Here is a 19,788-nt window from a genome sequence, read left to right on the forward strand (position 1 = left end):
CCCCAGCTCTGATTTCCCGCCTCAGATTCCCCGCGTCTGATTCCCTGCCTCTGATTCCCCGCCTCTGATTCCCTGCCTCTGATTCCCCATATCTGATTCCCCGCCTCTGATTCCCCAACTCTGATTCCCCGCTTCTGATTCCCCAGCTCTGAATCCCCGCCTCTGATTCCCCGCGTCTGATTCCCTGCCTCTGATTCCCCGCCTCTAATTCCCCATCTGTGATTCACAACCTCTGATGCCCCACCTCTGATTCCCCATATCTGATTCCCCGCCTCTGTTTCCCCGCCTCTGATTCCCCGCCTCTGATTCCCCATATCTGATTCCCCGCCTCTGATTGCCCACCTCTGATTCCCCGCGTCTGATTCCCTGCCTCTGATTCCCCGCCTCTGATTCCCCATATCTGATTCACCACCTCTGATTCCCGGCCTCTGATTCCCCATCTCTGATTCCGCACATCCGATTCCCTGCCTATGATTCCCCACCTCTGATTCCCCGCCTCTGATTCCCCATATCTGATTCCCTGCCTCTGTTTCTCCGCCTCTGATTCCCCACCTCTGTTTCCCCATATCTGATTCCCCGCCTCTGATTCCCCAACTCTAATACCCTGCCTCTGATTCCCCAGCTCTGATTCCCCGCCTCTGATTCCCCGCATCTGATTCCCTGCCTCTGATTCCCCGCCTCTGATTCCAGGCCTCTGATTTCCCGCATCTGATTCCCTGCCTCTGATTCCCCACCTCTGATTCCAGGCCTCTGATTCCCAGCATCTGATTCCGGCCTCTGATTCCCGGCCTCTGATTCCCTGCTTCTGATTCTGATTCCCTGCCTCTGATTCCCCATCTCTGATTCCGCACATCTGATTCCCTGCCTCTGATTCCCCACCTCTGATTCCCCATATCTGATTCCCCGCCTCTGTTTCCCCGCCTCTGATTCCCCGCCTCTGTTTCCCCATATCTGATTCCCCGCCTCTGATTCCCCAACTCTGATTGCCCTCCTCTAATTCGCCAGCTATGATTCCCCGCCTCTGATTCCCTGCGTCGGATTCCCCGCCTCTGTTTCCCCGCCTCGGATTCCCCGCCTCTGTTTCCCCATATCTGATTCCCCTCCTCTGATTCCCCAACTCTGATTCCCCGCCTCTGATTCCCCAGCTCTGATTCCCCGCCTTTTATTCCCGGCCTCTGATTCCCTGCCACTGATTCCCCGCCCCTGATTCCCCACCTCTGATTCCCCATATCTGATTCCCCGCCTCTGTTTCCCCAGCTCTGATTCCCCACCTCTGATTCCCCAGCTCTGATTCCCTGCCACTGATTCCCCGCCCCTGATTCCCCACCTCTGATTCCCCATATCTGATTCCCCGCCTCTGTTTCCCCAGCTCTGATTCCCTGCCTCTGATTCCCTGCCCTGATTCCCCATCTCTGTTTCACCGCCTTTGATTCGCCACCTCTGATTCCCCATATCTGATTCCCCGCCTCTGTTTCCCCGCCTCTGATTCCCTGCCTCTGATTCCCAACCTCTGATTCCACACCTCTGATTCCCCATATCTGATTCCCCGCCTCTATTTCCCCATATCTGATTTCCCGCCTCTGATTCCCCAACTCTGATTCCCCGCCTCTGATTCCCCAGCTCTGATTCCCCGCCTCTGATTCCCGGCGTCCGATTCCCTGCCTCTGATTCCCCGCCTCTGATTCCCCATCTCTGATTCACCACCTCTGATTCCCCACCTCTGATTCCCCATATCTAATTCCCCGCCTCTGTTTTCCCGCCTCTGATTCCCCGCCTCTGTTTCCCCATATCTGATTCCCCGCCTCTGAATCCCCAACTCTGATTCCCTGCCTCAGATTCCCCAGCTCTGATTCCCCATCTCTGATTCACTGCCTCTGATTCCCCACCTCTGATTCCCCATCTCTGATTCCGCACATCCAATTCCCTGCCTCTGATTCCCCAACTCTGATTCCCCACCTCTGATTCCCCAGCTCTGATTCCCCGCCTCAGATTCCCCGCGTCTGATTCCCTGCCTCTGATTCCCCGCCTCTGATTCCCTGCCTCTGATTCCCCATATCTGATTCGCCGCCTCTGATTCCCCAACTCTGATTCCCCGCTTCTGATTCCCCAGCTCTGAATCCCCGCCTCTGATTCCCCGCGTCTGATTCCCTGCCTCTGATTCCCCGCCTCTAATTCCCCATCTGTGATTCACAACTTCTGATGCCCCACCTCTGATTCCCCATATCTGATTCCCCGCCTCTGTTTCCCCGCCTCTGATTCCCCGCCTCTGATTCCCTGCCTCTGATTCCCAACCTCGGATTTCCCACCTCTGATTCCCCATATCTGATTCCCCGCCTCTGTTTCCCCGCCTCTGTTTCCCCGCCTCTGATTCCCCGCCTCTGTTTCCCTATATCTAATTCCCCACCTCTGATGCCCCAACTCTGATTCCCCGCCTCTGATTCCCCAGCTCTGATTCCCCGCCTCTGATTCCCTGCATCCGATTCCCCATATCTGATTCCCCGCCTCTGTTTCCCCGCCACTGATTCCCTGCCTCTGTTTCCACATATCTGATTCCCCGCCTCTGATTCCCAACTATGATTCCCCGCCTCTGATTCCCCAGCTCTGATTCCCTGCCTCTGATTCCCCGCGTTCTATTCCCTGCCTCTGATTCCCCGCCTGTGATTCCCCATCACTGATTAACCACCTCGGATTCCCCACCTCTGATTCCCCATATCTAATTCCCCGCCTCTGTTTTCCCGCCTCTGATTCCCCGCCTCTGTTTCCCCATATCTGATTCCCCGCCTCTGAATCCCCAACTCTGATTCCCTGCCTCAGATTCCCCAGCTCTGATTCCACGCCTTTGATTCCCCCCGTCTGATTCCCAGCCTCTGAATCCCCGTGTCTGATTTCCTGCCTCTGATTCCCCGCCTCTGATTCCCCATCTCTGTTTCACCGCCTCTGATTCCCCACCTCTGATTCCCCATCTCTGATTCCGCACATCCAATTCCCTGCCTCTGATTCCCCAACTCTGATTCTCCACCTCTGATTCCCCAGCTCTGATTCCCCGCCTCAGATTCCCCGCGTCTGATTCCCTGCCTCTGATTCCCCGCCTCTGATTCCCTGCCTCTGATTCCTCATATCTGATTCCCCGCCTCTGATTCCCCAACTCTGATTCCCCGCTTCTGATTCCCCAGCTCTGAATCCCCGCCTCTGATTCCCCGCGTCTGATTCCCTGCCTCTGATTCCCCGCCTCTAATTCCCCATCTGTGATTCACAACCTCTGATGCCCCCCCTCTGATTCCCCATATCTGATTCCCCGCCTCTGTTTCCCCGCCTCTGATTCCCCGCCTCTGATTCCCCATATCTGATTCACCGCCTCTGATTGCCCACCTCTGATTCCCCGCGTCATATTCCCTGCCTCTGATTCCCCGCCTCTGATTCCCCATATCTGATTCACCACCTCTGATTCCCGGCCTCTGATTCCCCATCTCTGATTCCGCACATCCGATTCCCTGCCTATGATTCCCCACCTCTGATTCCCCGCCTCTGATTCCCCATATCTGATTCCCTGCCTCTGTTTCCCCGCCTCTGATTCCCCACCTCTGTTTCCCCATATCTGATTCCCCGCCTCTGATTCCCCAACTCTAATACCCTGCCTCTGATTCCCCAGCTCTGATTCCCCGCCTCTGTTTCCCCATATCTGATTCCCCGCCTCTGATTCCCCAACTCTGATTGCCCTCCTCTAATTCGCCAGCTATGATTCCCCGCCTCTGATTCCCTGCGTCGGATTCCCCGCCTCTGTTTCCCCGCCTCGGATTCCCCGCCTCTGTTTCCCCATATCTGATTCCCCTCCTCTGATTCCCCAACTCTGATTCCCCGCCTCTGATTCCCCAGCTCTGATTCCCCGCCTTTTATTCCCGGCCTCTGATTCCCTGCCACTGATTCCCCGCCCCTGATTCCCCACCTCTGATTCCCCATATCTGATTCCCCGCCTCTGTTTCCCCAGCTCTGATTCCCCACCTCTGATTCCCCAGCTCTGATTCCCTGCCACTGATTCCCCGCCCCTGATTCCCCACCTCTGATTCCCCATATCTGATTCCCCGCCTCTGTTTCCCCAGCTCTGATTCCCTGCCTCTGATTCCCTGCCCTGATTCCCCATCTCTGTTTCACCGCCTTTGATTCGCCACCTCTGATTCCCCATATCTGATTCCCCGCCTCTGTTTCCCCGCCTCTGATTCCCTGCCTCTGATTCCCAACCTCTGATTCCACACCTCTGATTCCCCATATCTGATTCCCCGCCTCTATTTCCCCATATCTGATTTCCCGCCTCTGATTCCCCAACTCTGATTCCCCGCCTCTGATTCCCCAGCTCTGATTCCCCGCCTCTGATTCCCGGCGTCCGATTCCCTGCCTCTGATTCCCCGCCTCTGATTCCCCATCTCTGATTCACCACCTCTGATTCCCCACCTCTGATTCCCCATATCTAATTCCCCGCCTCTGTTTTCCCGCCTCTCATTCCCCGCCTCTGTTTCCCCATATCTGATTCCCCGCCTCTGAATCCCCAACTCTGATTCCCTGCCTCAGATTCCCCAGCTCTGATTCCCCATCTCTGATTCACTGCCTCTGATTCCCCACCTCTGATTCCCCATCTCTGATTCCGCACATCCAATTCCCTGCCTCTGATTCCCCAACTCCGATTCCCCACCTCTGATTCCCCAGCTCTGATTCCCCGCCTCAGATTCCCCGCGTCTGATTCCCTGCCTCTGATTCCCCGCCTCTGATTCCCTGCCTCTGATTCCCCATATCTGATTCGCCGCCTCTGATTCCCCAACTCTGATTCCCCGCTTCTGATTCCCCAGCTCTGAATCCCCGCCTCTGATTCCCCGCGTCTGATTCCCTGCCTCTGATTCCCCGCCTCTAATTCCCCATCTGTGATTCACAACTTCTGATGCCCCACCTCTGATTCCCCATATCTGATTCCCCGCCTCTGTTTCCCCGCCTCTGATTCCCCGCCTCTGATTCCCTGCCTCTGATTCCCAACCTCGGATTTCCCACCTCTGATTCCCCATATCTGATTCCCCGCCTCTGTTTCCCCGCCTCTGTTTCCCCGCCTCTGATTCCCCGCCTCTGTTTCCCTATATCTAATTCCCCACCTCTGATGCCCCAACTCTGATTCCCCGCCTCTGATTCCCCAGCTCTGATTCCCCGCCTCTGATTCCCTGCATCCGATTCCCCATATCTGATTCCCCGCCTCTGTTTCCCCGCCACTGATTCCCTGCCTCTGTTTCCCCATATCTGATTCCCCGCCTCTGATTCCCAACTATGATTCCCCGCCTCTGATTCCCCAGCTCTGATTCCCTGCCTCTGATTCCCCGCGTTCTATTCCCTGCCTCTGATTCCCCGCCTGTGATTCCCCATCACTGATTAACCACCTCGCATTCCCCACCTCTGATTCCCCATATCTAATTCCCCGCCTCTGTTTTCCCGCCTCTGATTCCCCGCCTCTGTTTCCCCATATCTGATTCCCCGCCTCTGAATCCCCAACTCTGATTCCCTGCCTCAGATTCCCCAGCTCTGATTCCACGCCTTTGATTCCCCCCGTCTGATTCCCAGCCTCTGAATCCCCGTGTCTGATTTCCTGCCTCTGATTCCCCGCCTCTGATTCCCCATCTCTGTTTCACCGCCTCTGATTCCCCACCTCTGATTCCCCATCTCTGATTCCGCACATCCAATTCCCTGCCTCTGATTCCCCAACTCTGATTCTCCACCTCTGATTCCCCAGCTCTGATTCCCCGCCTCAGATTCCCCGCGTCTGATTCCCTGCCTCTGATTCCCCGCCTCTGATTCCCTGCCTCTGATTCCTCATATCTGATTCCCCGCCTCTGATTCCCCAACTCTGATTCCCCGCTTCTGATTCCCCAGCTCTGAATCCCCGCCTCTGATTCCCCGCGTCTGATTCCCTGCCTCTGATTCCCCGCCTCTAATTCCCCATCTGTGATTCACAACCTCTGATGCCCCCCCTCTGATTCCCCATATCTGATTCCCCGCCTCTGTTTCCCCGCCTCTGATTCCCCGCCTCTGATTCCCCATATCTGATTCACCGCCTCTGATTGCCCACCTCTGATTCCCCGCGTCATATTCCCTGCCTCTGATTCCCCGCCTCTGATTCCCCATATCTGATTCACCACCTCTGATTCCCGGCCTCTGATTCCCCATCTCTGATTCCGCACATCCGATTCCCTGCCTATGATTCCCCACCTCTGATTCCCCGCCTCTGATTCCCCATATCTGATTCCCTGCCTCTGTTTCCCCGCCTCTGATTCCCCACCTCTGTTTCCCCATATCTGATTCCCCGCCTCTGATTCCCCAACTCTAATACCCTGCCTCTGATTCCCCAGCTCTGATTCCCCGCCTCTGATTCCCCGCATCTGATTCCCTGCCTCTGATTCCCCGCCTCTGATTCCAGGCCTCTGATTTCCCGCATCTGATTCCCTGCCTCTGATTCCCCGCCTCTGATTCCAGGCCTCTGATCCCAGCATCTGATTCCGGCCTCTGATTCCCAGCCTCTGATTCCCTGCTTCTGATTCTGATTCCCTGCCTCTGATTCCCCATCTCTGATTCCGCACTTCTGATTCCCTGCCTCTGATTCCCCACCTCTGATTCCCCATATCTGATTCCCCGCCTCTGTTTCCCCGCCTCTGATTCCCCGCCTCTGTTTCCCCATATCTGCTTCCCCGCCTCTGATTCCCCAACTCTGATTCCCCTCCTCTAATTCGCCAGCTATGAGTCCCCGCCTCTGATTTCCTGCGTCTGATTCCCTGCCTCTGATTCCCAGCCTCTGATTCCCCTTCTCTGATTCACCACCTCTGAATCCCCACCTCTGATTCCCCATCTCTGATTCCGCACATCCGATTCCCTGCCTCTGATTCCCCGCCTCTGATTCCCCGCCTCTGATTCGCAACTTCTAATTCCCCACCTCTGATTCCCCATATCTGATTCCCCGCCTCTGTTTCCCTGCCTCTGATTCCCGGCCTCTGTTTCCCCATATCTGATTCCCCTCCTCTGATTCCCCAACTCTGATTCCCCGCCTCTGATTCCCCAGCTCTGATTCCCCGCCTTTTATTCCCGGCCTCTGATTCCCTGCCACTGATTCCCTGCCCCTGATTCCCCACCTCTGATTCCCCATATCTGATTCCCCGCCTCTGTTTCCCCAGCTCTGATTCCCCACCTCTGATTCCCCAGCTCTGATTCCCTGCCACTGATTCCCCGCCCCTGATTCCCCACTTCTGATTCCCCATATCTGATTCCCCGCCTCTGTTTCCCCAGCTCTGATTCCCTGCCTCTGATTCCCTGCCCTGATTCCCCATCTCTGTTTCACCGCCTTTGATTCGCCACCTCTGATTCCCCATATCTGATTCCACGCCTCTGTTTCCCCACCTCTGATTCCCCGCCTCTGATTCCCCAACTCTGATTCCCCGCCTCTGATTCCCCAGCTCTGATTCCCAGCCTCTGATTCCCGGCGTCCGATTCCCTGCCTCTGATTCCCCGCCTCTGATTCCCCATCTCTGATTCACCAGCTCTGATTCCCCACCTCTGATTCCCCATATCTAATTCCCCGCCTCTGTTTTCCCGCCTCTGATTCCCTGCCTCTGATTCCCCATATCTGATTCCCCGCCTCTGATTCCCCAACTCTGATTCCCTGCCTCATATTCCCCAGCTCTGATTCCCCGCCTTTGATTCCCCCCGTCTGATTCCCAGCCTCTGAATCCCCGTGTCTGATTTCCTGCCTCTGATTCCCCGCCTCTGATTCCCCATCTCTGATTCACCGCCTCTGATTCCCCACCTCTGATTCCCCATCTCTGATTCCGCACATCCAATTCCCTGCCTCTGATTCCCCAACTCTGATTCCCCACCTCTGATTCCCCAGCTCTGATTCCCCGCCTCAGATTCCCCGTGTCTGATTCCCTGCCTCTGATTCCCCGCCTCTGATTCCCTGCCTCTGTTTCCCCATATCTGATTCCCCGCCTCTGATTCCCTAACTCTGATTCCCCGCTTCTGATTCCCCAGCTCTGAATCCCCGCCTCTGATTCCCCGCGTCTGATTCCCTGCTTCTGATTCCCCGCCTCTAATTCCCCATCTGTGATTCACAACTTCTGATGCCCCACCTCTGATTCCCCATATCTGATTCCCCGCCTCTGTTTCCCCGCCTCTGATTCCCCGCCTCTGATTCCCCATATCTGATTCCCCGCCTCTGATTGCCCACCTCTGATTCCCCGCGTCTGATTCCCTGCCTCTGATTCCCCGCCTCTGATTCCCCATATCTGATTCACCACCTCTCATTCCCGGCCTCTGATTCCCCATCTCTGATTCCGCACATCCGATTCCCTGCCTATGAATCCCCACCTCTGATTCCCCGCCTCTGATTCCCCATATCTGATTCCCTGCCTCTGTTTCCCCGCCTCTGATTCCCCACCTCTGTTTCCCCATATCTGATTCCCCGCCTCTGATTCCCCAACTCTAATACCCTGCCTCTGATTCCCCAGCTCTGATTCCCCGCCTCTGATTCCCGGCCTCTGATTCCCTGCTTCTGATTCTGATTCCCTGCCTCTGATTCCCCATCTCTGATTCCGCACATCTGATTCCCTGCCTCTGATTCCCCACCTCTGATTCCCCATATCTGATTACCCGCCTCTGTTTCCCCGCCTCTGATTCCCCGCCTCTGTTTCCCCATATCTGATTCCCCGACTCTGATTCCCCAACTCTGATTCCCCTCCTCTAATTCGCCAGCTATGATTCCCCGCCTCTGATTCCCTGCGTCTGATTCCCTGCCTCTGATTCCCAGCCTCTGATTCCCCTTCTCTGATTCACCACCTCTGAATCCCCACCTCTGATTCCCCATCTCTGATTCCGCACATCCGATTCCCTGCCTCTGATTCCCCGCCTCTGATTCCCCGCCTCTGATTCGCAACCTCTAATTCCCCACCTCTGATTCCCCATATCAGATTCCCCGCCTCTGTTTCCCTGCCTCTGATTCCCGGCCTCTGTTTCCCCATATCTGATTCCCCTCCTCTGATTCCCCAACTCTGATTCCCCGCCTCTGATTCCCCAGCTCTGATTCCCCGCCTTTTATTCCCGGCCTCTGATTCCCTGCCACTGATTCCCCGCCCCTGATTCCCCACCTCTGATTCCCCATATCTGATTCCCCGCCTCTGTTTCCCCAGCTCTGATTCCCTGCCTCTGATTCCCCGCCTCTGATTCCCCATCTCTGTTTCACCGCCTTTGATTCGCCACCTCTGATTCCCCATATCTGATTCCCCGCCTCTGTTTCCTCGCCTCTGATTCCCTGCCTCTGATTCCCAACCTCTGATTCCACACCTCTGATTCCCCATATCTGATTCCCCGCCTCTATTTCCCCATATCGGATTCCCCGCCTCTGATTCCCCAACTCTGATTCCCCAGCTCTGATTCACCGCCTCTGATTCCCGGCATCCGATTCCCTGCCTCTGATTCCCCGCCTCTGATTCCCCATCTCTGATTCCCCGCCTCTGATTCCCCGTGTCTGATTCCCAGCCTCTGATTCCCCTCCTCAGATTCCCCGCCTCTGATTCCCTGCCACTGATTCCCTGCCCCTGATTCCCCACCTCTGATTCCCCATATCTGATTCCCCGCCTCTGTTTCCCCGCCTCTGATTCCCCGCCTCTGATTCCCCATATCTGATCCCCTGCCTCTGATTCCCCAACTCTGATTCCCCGCCTCTGATTCCCCAGCTCTGAATCCCCGCCTCTGATTCCCCGCGTCTGATTCCCTCCCTCGGATTCCCCGCCTTGATTCCCCATCTCTGATTCACAACCTCTGATTCCCCACCTCTGATTCCCCATATCTGATTCCCCGCCTCTGTTTCCCCGCCTCTGATTCCCCGCCTCTGATTCCCCATATCTGATTCCCCGGCTCTGATTGCCCACCTCTGATTCCCCGCCTCTGATTCGCCAGCTCTGATTCCCCGCCTCTGAATCCCCGCATCTGATTCCCTGCCTCTGATTCCCCGCCTCTGATTCCCCATCTCTGATTCACCGCCTTTGATTCGCCACCTCTGATTCCCCATATCTGATTCCCCACCTATGTTTCCCCGCCCCTGATTCCCCGCCTCTGATTCTCCATATCTCATTCCCCGCCTCTGAATCCCCATCTCTGATTCCCAGACTCTGATTCCCCACCTCTGATTCCCGGCCTCTTATTCCCAGCATCTGATTCCCCATATCTGATTCCCCGCCTCTGTTTCCCTGCCTCTGATTCCGGCCTCTGTTTCCCCATATCTGATTCCCCTCCTCTGATTCCCCAACTCTGATTCCCCGCCTCTGATTCCCCAGCTCTGATTCCCCGCCTCTGATTCCCCAGCTCTGATTCCCCGCCTTTTATTCCCGGCCACTGATTCCCTGCCACTGATTCCCCGCCCCGGATTCCCCACCTCTGATTCCTCATATCTGATTCCCCGCCTCTGATTCCCCAACTCTGATTCCCCGCTTCTGATTCCCCAGCTCTGAATCCCCGCCTCTGATTCCCCGCGTCTGATTCCCTGCCTCTGATTCCCCGCCTCTAATTCCCCATCTGTGATTCACAACCTCTGATGCCCCCCCTCTGATTCCCCATATCTGATTCCCCGCCTCTGTTTCCCCGCCTCTGATTCCCCGCCTCTGATTCCCCATATCTGATTCACCGCCTCTGATTGCCCACCTCTGATTCCCCGCGTCATATTCCCTGCCTCTGATTCCCCGCCTCTGATTCCCCATATCTGATTCACCACCTCTGATTCCCGGCCTCTGATTCCCCATCTCTGATTCCGCACATCCGATTCCCTGCCTATGATTCCCCACCTCTGATTCCCCGCCTCTGATTCCCCATATCTGATTCCCTGCCTCTGTTTCCCCGCCTCTGATTCCCCACCTCTGTTTCCCCATATCTGATTCCCCGCCTCTGATTCCCCAACTCTAATACCCTGCCTCTGATTCCCCAGCTCTGATTCCCCGCCTCTGATTCCCCGCATCTGATTCCCTGCCTCTGATTCCCCGCCTCTGATTCCAGGCCTCTGATTTCCCGCATCTGATTCCCTGCCTCTGATTCCCCGCCTCTGATTCCAGGCCTCTGATCCCAGCATCTGATTCCGGCCTCTGATTCCCAGCCTCTGATTCCCTGCTTCTGATTCTGATTCCCTGCCTCTGATTCCCCATCTCTGATTCCGCACTTCTGATTCCCTGCCTCTGATTCCCCACCTCTGATTCCCCATATCTGATTCCCCGCCTCTGTTTCCCCGCCTCTGATTCCCCGCCTCTGTTTCCCCATATCTGCTTCCCCGCCTCTGATTCCCCAACTCTGATTCCCCTCCTCTAATTCGCCAGCTATGAGTCCCCGCCTCTGATTTCCTGCGTCTGATTCCCTGCCTCTGATTCCCAGCCTCTGATTCCCCTTCTCTGATTCACCACCTCTGAATCCCCACCTCTGATTCCCCATCTCTGATTCCGCACATCCGATTCCCTGCCTCTGATTCCCCGCCTCTGATTCCCCGCCTCTGATTCGCAACCTCTAATTCCCCACCTCTGATTCCCCATATCTGATTCCCCGCCTCTGTTTCCCTGCCTCTGATTCCCGGCCTCTGTTTCCCCATATCTGATTCCCCTCCTCTGATTCCCCAACTCTGATTCCCCGCCTCTGATTCCCCAGCTCTGATTCCCCGCCTTTTATTCCCGGCCTCTGATTCCCTGCCACTGATTCCCTGCCCCTGATTCCCCACCTCTGATTCCCCATATCTGATTCCCCGCCTCTGTTTCCCCAGCTCTGATTCCCCACCTCTGATTCCCCAGCTCTGATTCCCTGCCACTGATTCCCCGCCCCTGATTCCCCACTTCTGATTCCCCATATCTGATTCCCCGCCTCTGTTTCCCCAGCTCTGATTCCCTGCCTCTGATTCCCTGCCCTGATTCCCCATCTCTGTTTCACCGCCTTTGATTCGCCACCTCTGATTCCCCATATCTGATTCCACGCCTCTGTTTCCCCACCTCTGATTCCCCGCCTCTGATTCCCCAACTCTGATTCCCCGCCTCTGATTCCCCAGCTCTGATTCCCAGCCTCTGATTCCCGGCGTCCGATTCCCTGCCTCTGATTCCCCGCCTCTGATTCCCCATCTCTGATTCACCAGCTCTGATTCCCCACCTCTGATTCCCCATATCTAATTCCCCGCCTCTGTTTTCCCGCCTCTGATTCCCTGCCTCTGATTCCCCATATCTGATTCCCCGCCTCTGATTCCCCAACTCTGATTCCCTGCCTCATATTCCCCAGCTCTGATTCCCCGCCTTTGATTCCCCCCGTCTGATTCCCAGCCTCTGAATCCCCGTTTCTGATTTCCTGCCTCTGATTCCCCGCCTCTGATTCCCCATCTCTGATTCACCGCCTCTGATTCCCCACCTCTGATTCCCCATCTCTGATTCCGCACATCCAATTCCCTGCCTCTGATTCCCCAACTCTGATTCCCCACCTCTGATTCCCCAGCTCTGATTCCCCGCCTCAGATTCCCCGTGTCTGATTCCCTGCCTCTGATTCCCCGCCTCTTATTCCCTGCCTCTGTTTCCCCATATCTGATTCCCCGCCTCTGATTCCCTAACTCTGATTCCCCGCTTCTGATTCCCCAGCTCTGAATCCCCGCCTCTGATTCCCCGCGTCTGATTCCCTGCTTCTGATTCCCCGCCTCTAATTCCCCATCTGTGATTCACAACTTCTGATGCCCCACCTCTGATTCCCCATATCTGATTCCCCGCCTCTGTTTCCCCGCCTCTGATTCCCCGCCTCTGATTCCCCATATCTGATTCCCCGCCTCTGATTGCCCACCTCTGATTCCCCGCGTCTGATTCCCTGCCTCTGATTCCCCGCCTCTGATTCCCCATATCTGATTCACCACCTCTCATTCCCGGCCTCTGATTCCCCATCTCTGATTCCGCACATCCGATTCCCTGCCTATGAATCCCCACCTCTGATTCCCCGCCTCTGATTCCCCATATCTGATTCCCTGCCTCTGTTTCCCCGCCTCTGATTCCCCACCTCTGTTTCCCCATATCTGATTCCCCGCCTCTGATTCCCCAACTCTAATACCCTGCCTCTGATTCCCCAGCTCTGATTCCCCGCCTCTGATTCCCCGCATCTGATTCCCTGCCTCTGATTCCCCGCCTCTGATTCCAGGCCTCTGATTCCCAGCATCTGATTCCGGCCTCTGATTCCCGGCCTCTGATTCCCTGCTTCTGATTCTGATTCCCTGCCTCTGATTCCCCATCTCTGATTCCGCACATCTGATTCCCTGCCTCTGATTCCCCACCTCTGATTCCCCATATCTGATTACCCGCCTCTGTTTCCCCGCCTCTGATTCCCCGCCTCTGTTTCCCCATATCTGATTCCCCGACTCTGATTCCCCAACTCTGATTCCCCTCCTCTAATTCGCCAGCTATGATTCCCCGCCTCTGATTCCCTGCGTCTGATTCCCTGCCTCTGATTCCCAGCCTCTGATTCCCCTTCTCTGATTCACCACCTCTGAATCCCCACCTCTGATTCCCCATCTCTGATTCCGCACATCCGATTCCCTGCCTCTGATTCCCCGCCTCTGATTCCCCGCCTCTGATTCGCAACCTCTAATTCCCCACCTCTGATTCCCCATATCAGATTCCCCGCCTCTGTTTCCCTGCCTCTGATTCCCGGCCTCTGTTTCCCCATATCTGATTCCCCTCCTCTGATTCCCCAACTCTGATTCCCCGCCTCTGATTCCCCAGCTCTGATTCCCCGCCTTTTATTCCCGGCCTCTGATTCCCTGCCACTGATTCCCCGCCCCTGATTCCCCACCTCTGATTCCCCATATCTGATTCCCCGCCTCTGTTTCCCCAGTTCTGATTCCCTGCCTCTGATTCCCCGCCTCTGATTCCCCATCTCTGTTTCACCGCCTTTGATTCGCCACCTCTGATTCCCCATATCTGATTCCCCGCCTCTGTTTCCTCGCCTCTGATTCCCTGCCTCTGATTCCCAACCTCTGATTCCACACCTCTGATTCCCCATATCTGATTCCCCGCCTCTATTTCCCCATATCGGATTCCCCGCCTCTGATTCCCCAACTCTGATTCCCCAGCTCTGATTCACCGCCTCTGATTCCCGGCATCCGATTCCCTGCCTCTGATTCCCCGCCTCTGATTCCCCATCTCTGATTCCCCGCCTCTGATTCCCCGTGTCTGATTCCCAGCCTCTGATTCCCCTCCTCAGATTCCCCGCCTCTGATTCCCTGCCACTGATTCCCTGCCCCTGATTCCCCACCTCTGATTCCCCATATCTGATTCCCCGCCTCTGTTTCCCCGCCTCTGATTCCCCGCCTCTGATTCCCCATATCTGATCCCCTGCCTCTGATTCCCCAACTCTGATTCCCCGCCTCTGATTCCCCAGCTCTGAATCCCCGCCTCTGATTCCCCGCGTCTGATTCCCTCCCTCGGATTCCCCGCCTTGATTCCCCATCTCTGATTCACAACCTCTGATTCCCCACCTCTGATTCCCCATATCTGATTCCCCGCCTCTGTTTCCCCGCCTCTGATTCCCCGCCTCTGATTCCCCATATCTGATTCCCCGGCTCTGATTGCCCACCTCTGATTCCCCGCCTCTGATTCGCCAGCTCTGATTCCCCGCCTCTGAATCCCCGCATCTGATTCCCTGCCTCTGATTCCCCGCCTCTGATTCCCCATCTCTGATTCACCGCCTTTGATTCGCCACCTCTGATTCCCCATATCTGATTCCCCACCTATGTTTCCCCGCCCCTGATTCCCCGCCTCTGATTCTCCATATCTCATTCCCCGCCTCTGAATCCCCATCTCTGATTCCCAGACTCTGATTCCCCACCTCTGATTCCCGGCCTCTTATTCCCAGCATCTGATTCCCCATATCTGATTCCCCGCCTCTGTTTCCCTGCCTCTGATTCCGGCCTCTGTTTCCCCATATCTGATTCCCCTCCTCTGATTTCCCAACTCTGATTCCCCGCCTCTGATTCCCCAGCTCTGATTCCCCGCCTTTTATTCCCGGCCACTGATTCCCTGCCACTGATTCCCCGCCCCGGATTCCCCACCTCTGATTCCCCATATCTGATTCCCCGCCTCTGTTTCTTTGCCTCTGATTCCGGCCTCTGTTTCCCCATATCTGATTCCCCTCCTCTGATTCCCCAACTCTGATTCCCCGCCTCTGATTCCCCAGCTCTGATTCCCCGCCTTTTATTCCCGGCCACTGATTCCCTGCCACTGATTCCACGCCCCGGATTCCCCACCTCTGATTCCCCATATCTGATTCCCCGCCTCTGTTTCCCCAGCTCTGATTCCCCACCTCTGATTCCCCAGCTCTGATTCCCTGCCACTGATTCCCCGCCCCTGATTCCCCACCTCTGATTCCCCATATCTGATTCCCCGCCTCTGTTTCCCCAGCTCTGATTCCCTGCCTCTGATTCCCTGCCCTGATTCCCCATCTCTGTTTCACCGCATTTGATTCGCCACCTCTGATTCCCCATATCTGATTCCCCGCCTCTGTTTCCCCGCCTCTTATTCCCTGCCTCTGATTCCCAACCTCTGATTCCACACCTCTGATTCCCCATATCTGATTCCCCGCTTCTATTTCCCCATATCTGATTCCCCGCCTCTGATTCCCCAACTCTGATTCCCCGCCTCTGATTCCCCAGCTCTGATTCCCCGCCTCTGATTCCCGGCGTCCGATTCCCTGCCTCTGATTCCCCGCCTCTGATTCCCCATCTCTGATTCACCACCTCTGATTCCCCACCTCTGATTCCCCATATCTAATTCCCCGCCTCTGTTTTCCCGCCTCTGATTCCCCGCCTCTGTTTCCCCATATCTGATTCCCCGCCTCTGAATCCCCAACTCTGATTCCCTGCCTCAGATTCCCCAGCTCAGATTCCCCGCCTTTGATTCCCCCCGTCTGATTCCCAGCCTCTGAATCCCCGTGTCTGATTTCCTGCCTCTGATTCCCCGCCTCTGATTCCCCATCTCTGATTCACCGCCTCTGATTCCCCACCTCTGATTCCCCATCTCTGATTCCGCACATCCAATTCCCTGCCTCTGATTCCCCAACTCTGATTCCCCACCTCTGATTCCCCAGCTCTGATTCCCCGCCTCAGATTCCCCGCGTCTGATTCCCTGCCTCTGATTCCCCGCCTCTGATTCCCTGCCTCTGATTCCCCATATCTGATTCCCTGCCTCTGATTCCCCAACTCTGATTCCCCGCTTCTGATTCCCCAGCTCTGAATCCCCGACTCGGATTCCCCGAGTCTGATTCCCTGCCTCTGATTCCCCGCCTCTAATTCCCCATCTGTGATTCACAACCTCTGATGCCCCACCTCTGATTCCCCATATCTGATTCCCCGCCTCTGTTTCCCCGCCTCTGATTCCCCGCCTCTGATTCCCCATATCTGATTCCCCGCCTCTGATTGCCCACCTCTGATTCCCCGCGTCTGATTCACTGCCTCTGATTCCCCGCCTCTGATTCCCCATATCTGATTCACCACCTCTCATTCCCGGCCTCTGATTCCCCATCTCTGATTCCGCACATCCGATTCCCTGCCTATGATTCCCCACCTCTGATTCCCGCCTCTGATTCCCCATATCTGATTCCCTGCCTCTGTTTCCCCGCCTCTGATTCCCCACCTCTGTTTCCCCATATCTGATTCCCCGCCTCTGATTCCCCAACTCTAATACCCTGCCTCTGATTCCCCAGCTCTGATTCCCCGCCTCTGATTCCCCGCATCAGATTCCCTGCCTCTGATTCCCCGCCTCTGATTCCAGGCCTCTGATTCCCAGCATCTGATTCCGGCCTCTGATTCCCGGCCTCTGATTCCCTGCTTCAGATTCTGATTCCCCACCTCTGATTCCCCATATCTGATTCCCCGCCTCTGTTTCCCCGCCTCTGATTCCCCGCCTCTGTTTCCCCATATCTGATTCCCCGCCTCTGATTCCCCAACTCTGATTCCCCTCCACTAATTCGCCAGCTATGATTCCCCGCCTCTGATTCCCTGCGTCTGATTCCCTGCCTCTGATTCCCAGCCTCTGATTCCCCTTTTCTGATTCACCACCTCTGAATCCCCACCTCTGATTCCCCATCTCTGATTCCGCACATCCGATTCCCTGCCTCTGATTCCCCGCCTCCGATTCCCCGCCTCTGATTCGCAACCTCAAATTCCCCACCTCTGATTCCCCATATCTGATTCCCCGCCTCTGTTTCCCTGCCTCTGATTCCCGGCCTCTGTTTCCCCATATCTGATTCCCCTCCTCTGATTCCCCAACTCTGATTCCCCGCCTCTGATTCCCCAGCTCTGATTCCCCGCCTTTTATTCCCGGCCTCTGATTCCCTGCCACTGATTCCCCGCCCCTGATTCCCCACCTCTGATTCCCCATATCTGATTCCCCACCTCTGTTTCCCCAGCTCTGATTCCCCACCTCTGATTCCCCAGCTCTGATTCCCTGCCACTGATTCCCCGCCCCTGATTCCCCACCTCTGATTCCCCATATCTGATTCCCCGCCTCTGTTTCCCCAGCTCTGATTCCCTGCCTCTGATTCCCTGCCCTGATTCCCCATCTCTGTTTCACCGCCTTTGATTCGCCACCTCTGATTCCCCATATCTGATTCCCCGCCTCTGTTTCCCCGCCTCTGATTCCCTGCCTCTGATTCCCAACCTCTGATTCCACACCTCTGATTCCCCATATCTGATTCCCCGCCTCTATTTCCCCATATCTGATTCCCCGCCTCTGATTCCCCAACTCTGATTCCCCGCCTCTGATTCCCCAGCTCTGATTCCCCGCCTCTGATTCCCGGCGTCCGATTCCCTGCCTCTGATTCCCCGCCTCTGATTCCCCGCCTCTGTTTCCCCATATCTGATTCCCCGCCTCTGAATCCCCAACTCTGATTCCCTGCCTCAGATTCCCCAGCTCTGATTCCCCGCCTTTGATTCCCCCCGTCTGATTCCCAGCCTCTGAATCCCCGTGTCTGATTTCCTGCCTCTGATTCCCCGCCTCTGATTCCCCATCTCTGATTCACCGCCTCTGATTCCCCACCTCTGATTCCCCATCTCTGATTCCGCACATCCAATTCCCTGCCTCTGATTCCCCAACTCTGATTCCCCACCTCTGATTCCCCAGCTCTGATTCCCCGCCACAGATTCCCCGCGTCTGATTCCCTGCCTCTGATTCCCCGCCTCTGATTCCCTGCCTCTGATTCCCCATACCTGATTCCCTGCCTCTGATTCCCCAACTCTGATTCCCCGCTTCTGATTCCCCAGCTCTGAATCCCCGACTCTGATTCCCCGAGTCTGATTCCCTGCCTCTGATTCCCCGCCTCTAATTCCCCATCTGTGATTCACAACCTCTGATGCCCCACCTCTGATTCCCCATATCTGATACCCCGCCTCTGTTTCCCCGCCTCTGATTCCCCGCCTCTGATTCCCCATATCTGATTCCCCGCCTCTGATTGCCCACCTCTGATTCCCCGCGTCTGATTCACTGCCTCTGATTCCCCGCCTCTGATTCCCCATATCTGATTCACCACCTCTCATTCCCTGCCTATGATTCCCCACCTCTGATTCCCGCCTCTGATTCCCCATATCTGATTCCCTGCCTCTGTTTCCCCGCCTCTGATTCCCCAGCTCTGTTTCCCCATATCTGATTCCCCGCCTCTGATTCCCCAACTCTAATACCCTGCCTCTGATTCCCCAGCTCTGATTCCCCGCCTCTGATTCCCCGCATCAGATTCCCTGCCTCTGATTCCCCGCCTCTGATTCCAGGCCTCTGATTCCCAGCATCTGATTCCGGCCTCTGATTCCCGGCTTCTGATTCCCTGCTTCAGATTCTGATTCCCTGCCTCTGATTCCCCATCTCTGATTCCGCACATCTGATTCCCTGCCTCTGATTCCCCACCTCTGCTTCCCCATATCTGATTCCCCGCCTCTGATTCCCCAACTCTGATTCCCCTCCACTAATTCGCCAGCTATGATTCCCCGCCTCTGATTCCCTGCGTCTGATTCCCTGCCTCTGATTCCCAGCCTCTGATTCCCCTTTTCTGATTCACCACCTCTGAATCCCCACCTCTGATTCCCCATCTCTGATTCCGCACATCCGATTCCCTGCCTCTGATTCCCCGCCTCTGATTCCCCGCCTCTGATTCGCAACCTCAAATTCCCCACCTCTGATTCCCCATATCTGATTCCCCACCTCTGTTTCCCTGCCTCTGATTCCCGGCCTCTGTTTCCCCATATCTGATTCCCCTCCTCTGATTCCCCAACTCTGATTCCCCGCCTCTGATTCCCCAGCTCTGATTCCCCGCCTTTTATTCCCGGCCTCTGATTCCCTGCCACTGATTCCCCGCCCCTGATTCCCCACCTCTGATTCCCCATATCTGATTCCCCGCCTCTGTTTCCCCAGCTCTGATTCCCCACCTCTGATTCCCCAGCTCTGATTCCCTGCCACTGATTCCCCGCCCCTGATTCCCCACCTCTGATTCCCCATATCTGATTCCCCGCCTCTGTTTCCCCATCTCTGATTCCCTGCCTCTGATTCCCTGCCCTGATTCCCCATCTCTGTTTCACCGCCTTTGATTCGCCACCTCTGATTCCCCATATCTGATTCCCCGCCTCTGTTTCCCCGCCTCTGATTCCCTGCCTCTGATTCCCAACCTCTGATTCCACACCTCTGATTCCCCATATCTGATTCCCCGCCTCTATTTCCCCATATCTGATTCCCCGCCTCTGATTCC

This window comes from Narcine bancroftii, chromosome 8, assembly GCF_036971445.1.
Source record: "Narcine bancroftii isolate sNarBan1 chromosome 8, sNarBan1.hap1, whole genome shotgun sequence".
NCBI lineage: Eukaryota > Metazoa > Chordata > Chondrichthyes > Torpediniformes > Narcinidae > Narcine > Narcine bancroftii.